Here is a 14517-nt window from a genome sequence, read left to right as displayed (position 1 = left end):
TCAGTTAGTAGGAAAGTATTTTCATAAACTATTCTCTTTGGGCCTCAGGCACAATACCTCAAGAATTACTTTAGTTTCTTCTTTGTCCTGGATTTTAATATTTAATCACCAAGTTAATTATTTTGTTGATTGCTCCTTCTTGATTCCTACTGTCCTAGGCCCTTATGACTTTTTCATTCACCCTACTGTAACAGATTCATAACTGTATTTGTATCTCCCAGTTTCTGTCCAGTCATTCCTATTTGATTATAAATAAAGATACAGTGAAAGCATTTTAAGTGCATACTGTAGATATAAGGTTATCAGATAAAAATTTAGCTTTCAAGGAGAACTTATATTGGAATTTGGAAGACTTGGCTTCAGATCCTTGCTGTCAACCAGTCACAACTCCAAAAGACTTAAGTAGTAACTTACTTTATTACAGGAGAAAGCTGAAACATGCATGCTTGGTCCTCCCCTGTTCAGAGTACAAAGGGGGCTGATGATGCAGGCAAAGCCTTGGGTATTTAAGGATTACAGCAGAAAGGGGAGGTCTCATGAGAGGAGTGGAGGACAATCCCCTCCCAGATGGGAGTGGTGTGGGACAAGGAAGAGAGCAGCAGCAGGGGAGCAGGAGGGCTTGGGAACTGTTGGACCATGGAGCAAGGTTGTTCTGCTTTTCTGAAAGGGTCCCAGCTGCACAGTTTATTAGTCTGGACTTTATCTCTAGAAAATAGGACAACTCAAGAAAACAAATTTAGGGGGCCCCTTCACATGTCTTATCTCCACTTATGATTTTGAACAAGTCTTTTTGGCTTCTTGGTACCCCAGGCAACCACCTAAGACTAAATTGTAGAACTGAATTACCTGTCTGCATTAGGGTGAGTTTCCCTATCCAGGAGTTCTTTGTGCCAAAGATATCAAAGATCTAAACCCCCTTCACACTTCCTCCCCCCAAAAAAAGAGCCCACCCTTATAACAACATGGTTCTGTCCACTTCTTATCCCACACACTCCCAATAGGCACATTTCTCCCACTGAATCTTTGTTTCCACTATTTTCCCCATTCCTCTTCATCTGGGAAAATCTTACCCATCTTTCAAAGTCCAGGTTAAACCATTACCTTCTTCATAAGCCTTTTCTAATGATTCCAGCTTACACCAATTTCACTGCCCTCTGAACACCTGTCACAACTTACTCTCTTGGCCAAGTAGTCTAAATATATTAAGGCATACTCTCTTGTTCTCTTACTATTTTAAGTGTTTGTATGTATTTTTTCCAAAAACAGGGCAGGGATTATATTTCATTGCTGATTTTATATTCATGGTCTTCTAGAGCAGTGATGATTAAATAAATGGCCAAATAAATGCTTTTTTAAAAAAAGTTGCTGCTTTTAACATTGAATTTTGCCATTGAAATTCGCTAAATATTGATGTCTTTGTATCCTGAATAAACTTTGCCTCTCTCTTCTTTCCCAGAATTGCTCTTTTCAAATTACATTCAACTCTGTGAAGATGAAGAATTCTGACCAATCCTAGTCTTGATTCCACACCACTACTCTAATGAATTCATACCCCAAGTGGTAACAGTGACCAGGCACTTGAAGATTAAAATGCCGACACCAAACCTTACCTTAACATCTCCAGTCTATACTGTTTCCTGACATCTTAATGATTATTCATCTTTTTTATTTTGTATAACCACTTCCTAATATTCTTGGTTTTTATTTTATTTTTCAAAGTTTAGAATTTGTCTTTGACTTTGTGTACAACTACCTGCTAATTATGCCTGCTTTCTGATCAAATGATGGTGAACAAAGCCAGCCTCAGCTGTCAGGTGCTGTTCACTTGAACAGGTGCTGTTGTACAAAAAAAAAAAAAAAAAGGAAAATCTTTGACTAATTTAGATAGGGGATTCCCCCCTCCCCTTCAGTCTTGTCAATTGAAATCTTACTGATTTTTCAGATTGAAGTCAATATTACTGCCTAAGATAATATTACAAAGTAGGGTTGTTGTAAAGTTTTTCCTACATTTTGAAAAATTTTGGTCATGTTTGAGAATTTCACTTGAGATATATTTTATATTGAGCCCTCTTAACTCTTTCATTCCAAATGCTCTTTACTTTCATTGGAAAGTAAGAGGCAGATTCTCCAGAGTAGAGAGTTATGCAGGAGGCCCATGAGCACCATTCTTAGAGACTTTGCATTCCAGTGCAGATAATAATGCTCAGCTGGTTCTCAGACTTGCAGTCTCCTGAAGCATTCCAGAACAGGGAGGGAAGGAAGGAGAGACATTTCTTCCCTCCTGTTAAAATATATAGGCAGCTTAAAACCTTAGTGCTTTTCTCTTAACAAGTCCAAATTTCAAAATCTTCCATTATTTGCACCCTTGTGTAGAATGCTTGCTTTTTATTAAACCTCATTGTCTACATGTTTAAAAAAAAAAAAACTGACCCTCTTTTGTTGCTGAGAAGGTAGATGTTTCAGGTAGTGTTTCTGATGATTCATGCAGGTTTTAAAGGATGCCAAGGGAAAGGGATGGGCGCTGCAGTGGTTTTATGGTGGTGAAAAGAAAGCTACACCATTTGAAGCTGTCACCAGAGACACCAGAAAGGGGATTTAAGATTAACCGTGTTGAAATTTCATTTTGTTTTTGTTGTTGTTATTTTGTTTGATTTTGTTTTTGGCTGTTGACTCTGTCTATAGTTACAATGCCAGATTAGATTTATAGCAGCTTGAAATTGTATTAAGTGGTATTTTGCTCTCTGTAATACTGTTATAAAATAAAATTTGTTTATTCTCTAAATTGGTCATCTCTCTTTAATCTAAAAGGTTTGGAAAAGAAAGAGTTGATATTTTTAATCACTTCCCCTGCAAATTCATCTTCCAGGGCTTGAAATTATGAAACCTTTTGTTGCATCACCACCATTTCAAATAAACTGAAAGCTGATAACTGCTACTTAGAGCACCCACATTTAGTTAAATTTGGTTAAATAATTCACATTCATTTTCACTTGCTTCAGTGGACTGGGGCTTTCCTTTCAAGATGAACTCTACTACAGAATCCTTCAGTAATTTTAATTTCTTTGAAACAATATCCAATTATCATCACCTAGGAAAGGGGATCAACTGATCAGTTACTCCATAATAGATTGTTATACAAAGCCATTCTACAGTGGATCATGTGAAAAATGGTGGGTTTACCACAAATACTCCGTTTTCCTTCCTTATTCTCCTCAAGAACAGCTTTTCTGTTGCATATCCTCCTTCCTGTGTTGTATGGCTTGATTCTTTTAGGAAGATTCCCCGCAGTGGTACTAAAGAGTCAAGGTATCCCTCAATTTTTTTTTTTTTAATTGGGATACTGAATGGAAGCAATTTATTTACTTAATTTCTATTGGATTGAGTACCTTTCTGCATGGTAAAAGAGAACATGGGAAAGATTTCATTGTGAATGCCCCATTATTCCTTTCCATCATGATTTAAGGTAAGCTTGGATATTTTGCATTGCTGTGCAATGCATCAGATGTTTCAATTTTTACTAAATTATTTTTCTTTGTGTTCTTGAGAGACATAGTTGTCGCTGTCATAATAATCGTAGCTAGCATTGGTGCATTAGGAGTTTCAAAATGCTTTACAAATATTGTATCTTCAGAACAATCCAGGGAGGGAGATGTTATTATCATACTTATTTTACAGATTAGGAAACTGAGCCAAACATAGGCTAAGTGACTTCTCAGAGTCATATCGCCACTAAGTGTCAAAGGCTTGATTTGAACTTGGGTCTTCCGAAAGCCAAGCTCAGTGCTTTATGCACAGTGCCACCTAGCTGCCTATAGGAAAACATTTCCTTAATTTCTTTTGAATTAAAAAAAAACAAACAGAAAACCAATCCTTATTAAAGAGTCTCCCCAAGATTCAAGCTTAAGGTTCACCAGAGTTGGAAAATATGAGACCGAAAGTATTAAATAAGTAAAAGTATTTCTAAGTGACTGCCACTTAAGGAAATATCTGTAAAAACAAAAACAAAAAATCCTGACTTCTGTTGGTCCCACTTCGTGTTTATTTCATTGATGTAAAGTGGACCTGCATATAGTTAATCCCCTCATACATACTATAAGACTGAGTTTTATGCCTCAGTAAGATCAATAAGAATTAAAGCAGTTAATATGAGATTATTTATGAAAATATAAACCAAAATCAGTGTTGATCGTGAGTATAGAGCTAAAAGAACTTAGCCCACCTCCTCATTTTCTGAATGTACTGAGGCCCAGAGGCTTGCTCAAGAAGATAGCAATAGGTTTGCTCATGCAGGTGTAGGTTTGAACTTGCATCTTATACTTAAGATCCAGTGGTCTTTTCACTGTCCCATGTAACCTCTCCATGAGGTTGATGATAATAGTGCCATATACTCGCATCATAAAACTTTTATTATTTCATTTGATCCTCAGTATCAGATGGGCAGGGATATCTCTATATTTTTCATGGTCTGTAACAGCTTGAAAGATAAAATGATGTGAAATATTTAGTCTCTGTAGTTTGGTCTTCATTATGAATAGTTTTTTGGTGTGACCTCATATTTATTTCCCATGATACAAACCAGTAGCATTTAGTAATTAAACACATGAGAATTATTGTTCTTTGAACTGATTTCCCTGGTATTGTATTGTAAGAAATGATGAAGGACATGGTTTCAGGGAAACCTGTTAAGAGTTGTATGAGCTACAGTGAGCAGTCAGAAGAACAATTTACATGAGGATATCATGACTAATATTGTAAAGGAAAACTCAACTGATGAACCCAGTGGCCAGTCAGGATTCCAGAGGACTGAGGATGAAAGGTGATAGAGCAACGATGGAGTCTAGGTTCTAGATGATGGACGGAGAGATGGTATAGATTGAGGCGTATTTTTGTTTAGGCAAGGCCAATACCGAAATTTGTTTTACTTGTCTATGTATTTATTACAAGAATTTTCATTTTCTTTGTCAAGGGGAAAGGAGAGATAAGGTGGTTTTTTTGTTAATTGGAAAAAAATAAATGTAAGTTAAAAAAAACCAAGCTGATATCCCCATGTTTTATAGGGGAAAGAATTTGTCATTGTTACAATCAATCTCCTCTATATTCTTATTTTTAAAAATTCCATGAAATATAAGTTCATACAAAAAAGCAGTTAGTTTGATTGCCACAAATTGGTGTTTCTTTTCTTTTTTTTTTTTTTGAGGGGGAAAGGGAGGGCAATTAGGGTTTAGTGACTTGCCCAAGGTTAGCTAGTAAGTGTCTGTGTTCAGATTTGAACTCAGGTCCTCCTGCCTCCAGGGCTGTTGCTGTATGCTCTCACAAGCTGTTTTTTTAAACATTGCATTCCAGCACATTCTTTACCTATGTGAAAATGTTGATAATAAACCAAGGTCCGTGGGACTGACTGCACTCTGAAATATTTCTACAGTAAAAGGGATGGGCTTGAACTGATCTAGAGAGACAAGGGAGCAGAGTGGAACCCTGAAATTGAAGTCATAAAGACCTGAAACTTACTGAGTGTGCAACCATAGACCAGTCATTTGACCTCCAAACTTTGATAAGGCTGTAAAATAGGGATAATGCTAATGATAAAGATTAAAGGTGGTTGTGAGGGTCAAGTTAGATAAATTATGTAGAAGAGCTTTGCAAACTTTTAATTACTGTGTAAATTTCAGTTACCCAGGCACACACTTTCACATCAAGGACACGTTCTTGCCAGATGTCCTTTTCACTTTAGGATTGTTGTCTGTGACTGCAGGACAAAGCTCATTCGAAAACACAGTAATGGAACCCATGACTTCATTGGCACAGTGGTTTAACTGAACCCAGTCAACCAGACAAGATAGTATTGTTTCTCCTAAATTAGTCAGAAAATCTTATTGCATATTCATCCAATAATGCTTTCCTTTAAAGTGAAATGACCTTTTCAGCCCTGTCAATTTCTAGGCATTTGGTTGCTTAAGGAAAATGCCATTGTATAAATTCCAATGATCAACTCAATCCTATTAGCATGATAGCACTAATGATGATGGTAGAAAGCAGCAGGGGCTTGAGGAGGCATTATGAGCATCCTAGTAAAATCTGACATTGAAGTTTGAGATACCAGAGAATCATTTTCAAGGCCCTTGCAGGCAGGCTCATTAAAAATGTGATCACTGCCTTTATGGATTATCTTATTCTGTCAAAACCTTACAGAGTTAAATTAGTATTACTTTATTTCCTGAGTATGAGCCTCCATAGTTAACCTTTAATGGCTTCTTAATTGCACCTAGAATAGGCTGAAGGTCTCAACCTGGTTAGACTAATAGTTATAAAATAAGGAAGTTCAGCATTTTGATGAATAACAGGTAAATGTTTCAGAGACCATGCCTGGTTCAATTTCCTATAACACTGGATCCATTAAAATTGAGGATATATCTGTCCTGGCCATGAACTTAACGCTTTTAAGTAGTGATAATAAGATTAGGTTTTCCATAAGAGCTGAGGAAAATGAGCTCCAAAACAAAAAGGTGACTTGAAGCATATTTTATCACATACTATGGGGAGAAATCAATTCATTAAAAAAATAAAAAATTAAATTTTGAAAATTAAAAAAAATTTTAAATGGAAGCTTATCTTCAGGTATGTTCTCATAGAGGTATAACTCTTTCAGACTTACATTACCCTTTCATAGATTGTTGTTGGCCAAACTGGCCTTTTTAACCTTCCTCATACACAATATTCCACCTCCTGCCTGTATGGCACATTCCTAAACAATTCTTAGACTCCCTAGCTCCCTTCAGAGTTCACTTCAAACAGTCCTGCCATATCATGCATACATTTCCTAATTCCTTCCAGTTACTAGCACCTCTCCAAATTATCTCATTTTTGGTTTACATTTTCCTCTCTTGATAGTAAGTTCTTTGGGGGCAGGGACCTTGATTTTTATCTTTGTATCTCTAGTACCTAGAGCAATGCCTGGCCTGTAGTAGGTGCTCAATAAATTTTGTTGAGTAATATTTTACAGATATACTGGTCCAGCAAGGGGAACTAACACCCAGAAGTGATGTGGATTTGTACTAAGCTAGTCATACTATCAAAACATCACTTTTGTGAAAAGTAGCATAGCCCTGAGAAAGTTTATTATAATGGAATAGATTTTTCCTCCTTTGAACATGTTAGTAAGTTGGAAAAGAATTTTACTTCTAATTTTGTGTCCTTAGAATCTAGCATAATACCTAACACATAGTAGGCACCTTTATGTTTGTTGAGATGATAGCAATTGATTCAAGAAATTATAAATTATGACCAAATTAGATTTATACTAGTGATGCAAGAATGATCCAACATTGGAAAAATAATTAACATGATCAATTATATTAAGAATAAAAACATTGAAAGCCATATGATTATCTCAGCAGATGCAGAGAAAGCCTTTGGCAAAGTATGAGACTCATTTATACAAAAAACCCTAGAAAATAAAGGCATAGAGGGATTTTTATTTTATTTTTAATTTATGTAATAAAACAAGCATTTCTATAATATAGTATGATAAAAAAGATTGTGCATGAAACTGCAAATCTGCTATGCGCAACTTGCAGTGCCTCTGAAATATACAACAGAATTATCGTGTAAATTTCTTTTTTCCTTCCCTCCCTCCACCTCACCCTAGAGATAGCTACTGGATCTTTTAAAAATATCAAGTGTCTAAAGTCAAAAGGAAGCATCATGTACAATGTGAAATCATAAGAGCTTTCCTAATAAATGAAAAAAGAAAGCAAAGATGTCTATTCTTCTTACTATAACTTGGCATCACTTTAGAAATGTTAACAATGGAAGACAAGGAAAAGAAATCAGAAGAGTAAGTACAGGTAAAGAAGAGGCAAGACCATTCCTATTTTCTGATGATATGGTGGCATACTTAGAAAATTCTGAAGAATCAACCAAAATATCAATGGAGAGAATGAACAACTTCAGCAAAGTTGCAGCCTACAAAATAAACCATCAAAATCAACAGTATTCTAAATAACAAAATCTAAGATACACTCATAGAAAAATCCCATTCAAAATAAATACAAAATAGAGAAAACATTTGGGGATCAATCTACCAAAGCATGCCAAATTCACTTAAAGAAACAAAACGTAGACATCCAGACAAATAATGAACAAGGTAGGAACAAAAGAAGATGGGCGCTTTCTAGACTTTATATTTATTAAGCAGCATTTACCAAAACCATTCGGTGTTGGTTTAAAAAAAAATAGAGAAATAGATTGATGGAATAGAATAGACAGGAGAGGATCAGGAATAATGTAACTCAATAATCCAGAAGTGCTATAAACCCCAAAATATAAATTAAATCGGACAAAAATCTCTATTTGATAAGAACTTCTGGGAAAACTAAAAAGTATTCTAGCAGAATTTGGGCTTAGACCATACATAATCTTTTACCATGTTGCATAATAATTTCAAAGTGGATACATGGCCTTAGTACTAAAGATAGCATTTTTTAAAGTTAGAAGTAAATTGAATACCTTTCATAGCTATGGGTAGGAGATACATTCTTAACCAATCAGGAATGAGAATCAAAATAAATAATTTTGATTACATGAAGTTGAAAAGTTCCTGCACAAAATTATTGCAGATTTTTGCATTGTATTTGACTGCTGTCAGATGGGCGAAAATCTTTATACCAAACTTTCTAAACAAGAATTTTGTATACAACACAAATAGACAACTCTCTATCTGCATTTGTGTATGTATAGAGACCAATACGCTAATTCCACAGTGAAATAAATGGCTCAAAGATGCAAAACAAATAGTTCTTCAAAGAATTGCAAACCACTAGCAACCATATGAAAGAATGTTCCGAATCACTAAAAATAAGAGAAAATTCAATCCAAATGATGCTGAGGCTTCACCTAACACCCAGTATATTGACAAATGATGGGATTAGTCAATGTTGGAAAGGTTGTGGGAAGACAGACATATTTGTTGTTGTTTGCTCTTATTTTTCAACGAGGACTGTAACATTGAGAATGTGATTTCATAACTTCCACGTGAATTGGATTTAAGTGAGATAGGGCTGTGCAGATTCACCAGCCACACTTTCTCTTCCTGAGCCATCTGGGTCCAGTGGCAAGTCATAGATCAGGACAATCCATTGCTGATAGATCAGTGAGTGAATACTACCATTTTCTAAAACAATTTGGAATTGCCTGGAGATTCTACCACTAGGCGTATATCCTAAGGAAATTATTGTTGAGAAGAAAATTCCTACATACACTAAAATATTTATAGCAGCACTTTTTTTTTGTGGAGCAAAGTACATAAACATAATGGAATATCCCTGTGCTGTAAGAAACTATTTGATGAATACAGAAAAGCACAGAAAGATTTACATGAACTGATGGAAAGCAGAGCTATAAAAAAAACCCCCAATAAATACAGTGACTACAATTATGCAAATCAACAATCATAACCACAAAACAACCAAAAGAGAATGCTGCAAAATGACAAAAATGAGCATGGACCCCAGAAAAGAGATAAGAAGATACCCCCATCCCTTTGCAGAGGTGAGAAGTTCACAGGTGTGGAACACAGCATATATTTTCATTTAAAAAAATATATTGATCAGTTTTGCTAACTTTGTCTCTTCCTCTTTCCTCTTTAAAATTTTTTTTAGTTAGTACAGAATAGTTCTCTGAGAAATGAATATGCTGAAAAATTTAGGCAATGTAAGAATCAAATATATCAACAAAAATTTATCCTAAAAAAGATGCTTAACTGAGTCATTGACTAAAACATCTGACCTGTATTTTAGAAGTTGCAGTGTTAGCCAAAATTTGGATGGAATTAGTTGGGACAATCTGTAGCTTTTGACACCGTGGAAAAGGGCTTTAAAGTACAGTCTTAGAATGATCTATTGAACATTAAGAAGACAATATGAATCTTTTAAAGGTGAATTGGCCATCACTTGAATGACAAGGAGGATAAGCAGGGGAATGGTCATTTAATGAGGAGTGATCCAAAAGACCACCCAGAGAGGGAGAATGCATAAAAGGAAGTTCTATGATTCTCAGATCAAATGTATATTCAGAGAAAAGAGCAAGATAGGAGGCAAGTGACATTCTAAGTATAGCCACAACCACCATAATGAGAAATATCAACTTGGTGGAATGTGGGGAGATTGCTCTATTTTAATTTATCAAGAAATAAAGTCTGTCTTGGTGATGCCTGTAAGCCTAAAATTCATGAAACGTTTTCCAGGTTATGCCAGGTCATTTTTATGAATCTTAAAGCAGTGGCTTGAAAATTTGGAAAGCACTTTGTGTGATGTCATCAAATCATCCAGAGAACATAAGAATTACGAAGTTCAGAGGCTATAGAAATGTACGTGGAGCTGCTCCCTCTCTCCAATCGTTTCTTCAATATAATCCCTAACTGCTTTTGCATAATTGCCTATGGTGATTCCAAATAGATAACAATGGAACACTTTGGACTTATTTGCTTTTCATTGAAAAACTGTGGTGTTTTGCTTCTTCTGTTCCTGCAACAATAAAATATTTATGAACTGATTTCAGTAGGAATTGTTTACTATTACCTTGTTCAGCATGAACAAGAAAAAGGCAGATGTCATTTGAATCTGGGAAAATATATTTAAAAGACTCCTGCCTCATCCCCGTGGCTGAGGTGTACCTTAACATATTTTCCTTGCCCGGTGAGAGGTGACAATTTGATATCCATATATAAAAGTTAAAGAATCGGCTTCCATGGTTATAATTTATATTGGAAATATAGTAGCACCAATGGCTGAGCTACAGGTTTGGCTGGCAGCTGCTTGGAATAAGAATAAGATGTGATCTTCCTTGCCTTCTGTTAACGGAAGCATTTTTAAATAAGCTGATTTCCACCGGGGGCTAAAATGAGATCTTTCCCAGAACTGAAAGAATATTACTATTCCTTCCATATGGCATAAACACTGTTATTCTAAATAACCCCAGTCTGAAAGCCCCAGTAGACATTTTCATTGTAACCCAGCATTAATAAAACACAGAAATGAGTCTCTCCAGTTTAACAGTGAGTTTTATATTATGCAAGAAGTGTAAATGGGGACTAATAGCTCACTGGATATATCTGAAGAATGCACCAGAGGAAAAGAAGCATATCATGTGATTAAATACTCTTCAATCCCCTTTCTGCTCTAAAATTCTATGACTTCATCAGATGTTGTTGGTCTACAGTGAGGCTAGATATTCCTTTTAAAAATAATTCCTCTCTTTTATAAAATTAACATCATCCTGGGACCCAAAACTCTTGTGATCCATATCACTGAAAACCATTTCAGAAATGTAAATGACTTTCCCAACCACTCTAATGAATGATTCATTGTACAGAGCTTGGTTTGTGTTGAGACTGACACTTAATGGCAGCATAAAAAATCTATTCTATGGTAATTAAAAAAATTGTGAGAAGCTTTCAATTCAAGAAATTCAACTAACCCGTCCTATGGAATAGCTGCTACATGCTAGCCACTCACCTGCTGCCATGTTCTGAATGAACCTTCCAGGTTTTCTACTTTAGAGGCAAAGTTTTAAATCTGTTTTCCTTTCATGAATATTGTGAGTGTCCTATTACCTTTTCACCACCAATCCTCCAAACATAATGGCCTCTCAGGTTTTCCCCTCACCCCAACTTTAGGATTCTGTGATTTGGGGTTGGATTACCACGCACTGAAAACTGTCGTTAACCAAAGTGATCCATTCATTGTTGAGAAATTTCATTTATTTTGAGGAATTGCTTCACTTTTTCACCATGTTGTTCAACTTTATGAATTCACAAAAAGGAAGGAATACATGTAGCAAAATTGTGATAATACTATTGAAGGAGATGGATATTGTTGGATAGAAGTTTAAGTCAGGAGAGGAAGCATCAGGTCCAGCCTGGGATGGATTGTTCATGGAGCTCTTTCTGACTTTCTCATCTTTTGTAAGACATTTGATCTTGCTGCCACATTTTCTTCACATGTAAAATCAAGGTAATATCGTGTGCTGCTTTTAGATTATGTAAATATTAATTCAAGGTTGTACGTATATATGTGTGTGTGTGTGTATGTTTTCTTAAAAACAACCCACACCACTGAGACTCTCTACACCATTGAGAATGGTATACTGTAAATACTGTATATAATTACACTTGTCCCTGGAAATTATTAAATCACCAAAATCACATAGACTCAATTGATGTTTTCTTCCCTGAAGCCAAGTACTGAAGAAAGGGGAAGAATTCTTGTTAAAAATTCACACTGTATTTTAGTAAACCACTGTTGATGGTGAATCAGAAAAGCTGTTGTTTAGCTGCATCTCACAGCAAATAAAATAAAGTGATGAGGCCCTATGCATGACAGTTGCTGTTCATGTGCTAGATAGCGTATAGGACAAACCTCTTGCCGTTTTGTTTCCCTTGAGGTTTTGTTTTATATACCTAGATGTGAGCGATTTGTTGCTGGTTATCTGCCCACCCAGCACGAATCCCTTTAAACTCATTTCGTTTTTGTGGCTGATCTCTGAATGGCTTGTTGCTTCAGTCTCTGGTACTGGAGATAGTCATCTTGGTTAATGTCTCGGGGATCAGAAGCCTGGGCCACTTCTGCATTAACTGTAGAGAGGGGACAGCCATTGTTACCTTGGAGAGAACAGAAAGTGCTGGCTGATTCACAGACTTGAGTTATTAATGACTAAGCAGATAGCATCCATTCGCTGCTGGCCCTGAAGTTCCAGGTCAGAATTATGCCAGTGCCTGGGTCTCCAGAGCATGCTCAGGCTTATTATGCATCCTTAACATGCTGAAATGGACAAATTGGTAAGCCTCTCTTTCCCCGCTCTCCTCATTCCCTCCCCATCCTTTCCCAAAAGAAATTAGTCACATTTCTAAAGAATGGGCTTGATGAGATTACCAAAGACAAAAGAATTGCTGCCTGCTGATTACATTTTGGATTTGTTAAAATTCTTTGCTTCACCAAATGAAATTTAATACTGCCTGTGCACGCTGCATTTGTTCAAAGCCAAGTTTCTCTTCTCTTTTAACCCCTAAAGAGCCCCTTAATCATTCTATACTGGATTCAAGCCCTCCGTTCTTTGGTCTAGTTTGGTCATTACAGACTATATTGAAACTGTTATCTCCTCCAAGTCCTGTTGTCTCCTCAAGGCATCCAGCACAACCTTGCTCACTATTCACCATCCCAAATGCATTTCACCTTTATCATAAAATATTAAATACCTTTGGGTTAATCCTGATATTTATGCTGAGGACAGAGTTGCCCTGTCTTCCAACAGCCTACAGATAAAGACAAGAATTGCTGAAAAGCATAATTTTTTTAAGGGATCCTAATAGGGTGGGATTTGGAGGGGAATTTTTTAAAGACTCCAATTTCCTTTTGTTTTTTAAAGATGTTTAATTTTTCTCCTGATCTGGCTTAATAAAGAAAGGTTTAGTATAGGGAGAATCATTTTCGGTAAATGCTGGGTAAAGGAATAGGAAACAAATGGCAGATATTAGGTAGACAATCCAAAGAGTGAGACTATATGGAAGAGAGAGCTAAGAATGAAATGGAAGACCAGGGTCAAGGGCATCTGGTTAATTAATCATTTATAAAGCATTGATATACCCAGCAAAATTTAAAGCCTTTTCAAAGTCAAAGGGGTAGAAGGTATTATTGCATATAGGGAGCTGCAAATAGGCTAATTTGGGTAAAATGTAGAAAATAGAAAGGAAACTAATGTTCATTAAACCACAAAAGACAGGCTGGAGCCATACTAGGAAAGACTTTACATTCAAAAGAGAGGAGTTTGTATTTTACTCTAGAGGCAAATGGGAACCATAAGAGTTTCTTAAGAAGAGAAGTGATATATTTTCCTTTTGTTCTATTTCTCCTTTCACAACATGACTAATGTGGAAATATGTTTAACATGTTTACATATGTACAACCTATATCAGATTGCTTGCCATCTTGGAGAGGGGAGAGGGGAAGAAGGGAGGGGAAAAATTTTGAATTCAAAATCTTATTTAAAAAATGAACATTGAAAACTATCTTTATATCTAACTTGAAAAAAATAAAATACTATTTCCTAAAAAATAAAATAAAAAAGACCTAATCTTTAGGAATATTAATTCCTAAATATGCATACATATATACATGTATACACATATATCATATGTATGTACATATTATATCTATCTATATATATATACACATGCACACTATCTGATGTTCATTCATTCAGTTGTGTCCAACTTTTTGTGACTCTGTGGACCATATTGTCCATGGGGTGTTCTTAGCAAAAATAGTGAAGTGGTTTGCCATATCTTTCTCCAATACATTAAGGTAAACAGAGGTTAAGTGACTTGTCCAGGGTCACACACATATTCCATATATGTTATAGAAATATTCATAGTATACGAATGTCCTGGAAATTATTGTGCCATAATTAAAAGGAAATGGACAGTTTCAGAGGGAAAAAAGGGAAGATTTACAATTTCTACATGAT

At 35.8% G+C, this 14517-nt stretch overlaps 1 protein-coding gene and 1 long non-coding RNA gene across 20 annotated transcripts in view; one reads left to right on the top strand and one right to left on the bottom strand.

Moving 5' to 3' along the window:
- EPB41L2 (erythrocyte membrane protein band 4.1 like 2) overlaps window positions 1–2782 on the top strand; it is a 283916-nt gene extending 281134 nt beyond the window's left edge. For all 19 annotated transcript variants that reach the window (XM_072643326.1, XM_072643324.1, XM_072643319.1 and 16 more), the window contains one exon: window positions 1457–2782. The gene's annotated coding sequence lies outside the window, so the exon portion shown is untranslated. The remainder of the gene's footprint in view (window positions 1–1456) is intronic.
- Window positions 1–14517, bottom strand: part of LOC140526793 (uncharacterized) — a 90059-nt gene that overhangs the window by 60898 nt on the left and 14644 nt on the right. The gene's annotated exons all lie outside the window — the stretch shown is intronic.

The sequence above is a fragment of the Notamacropus eugenii genome, chromosome 2, assembly GCF_028372415.1.
Source record: "Notamacropus eugenii isolate mMacEug1 chromosome 2, mMacEug1.pri_v2, whole genome shotgun sequence".
Classification (NCBI taxonomy): domain Eukaryota; kingdom Metazoa; phylum Chordata; class Mammalia; order Diprotodontia; family Macropodidae; genus Notamacropus; species Notamacropus eugenii.
Note: the sequence above shows the minus strand (reverse complement) of the source record. Positions and strands in the feature narration are given on the sequence as shown.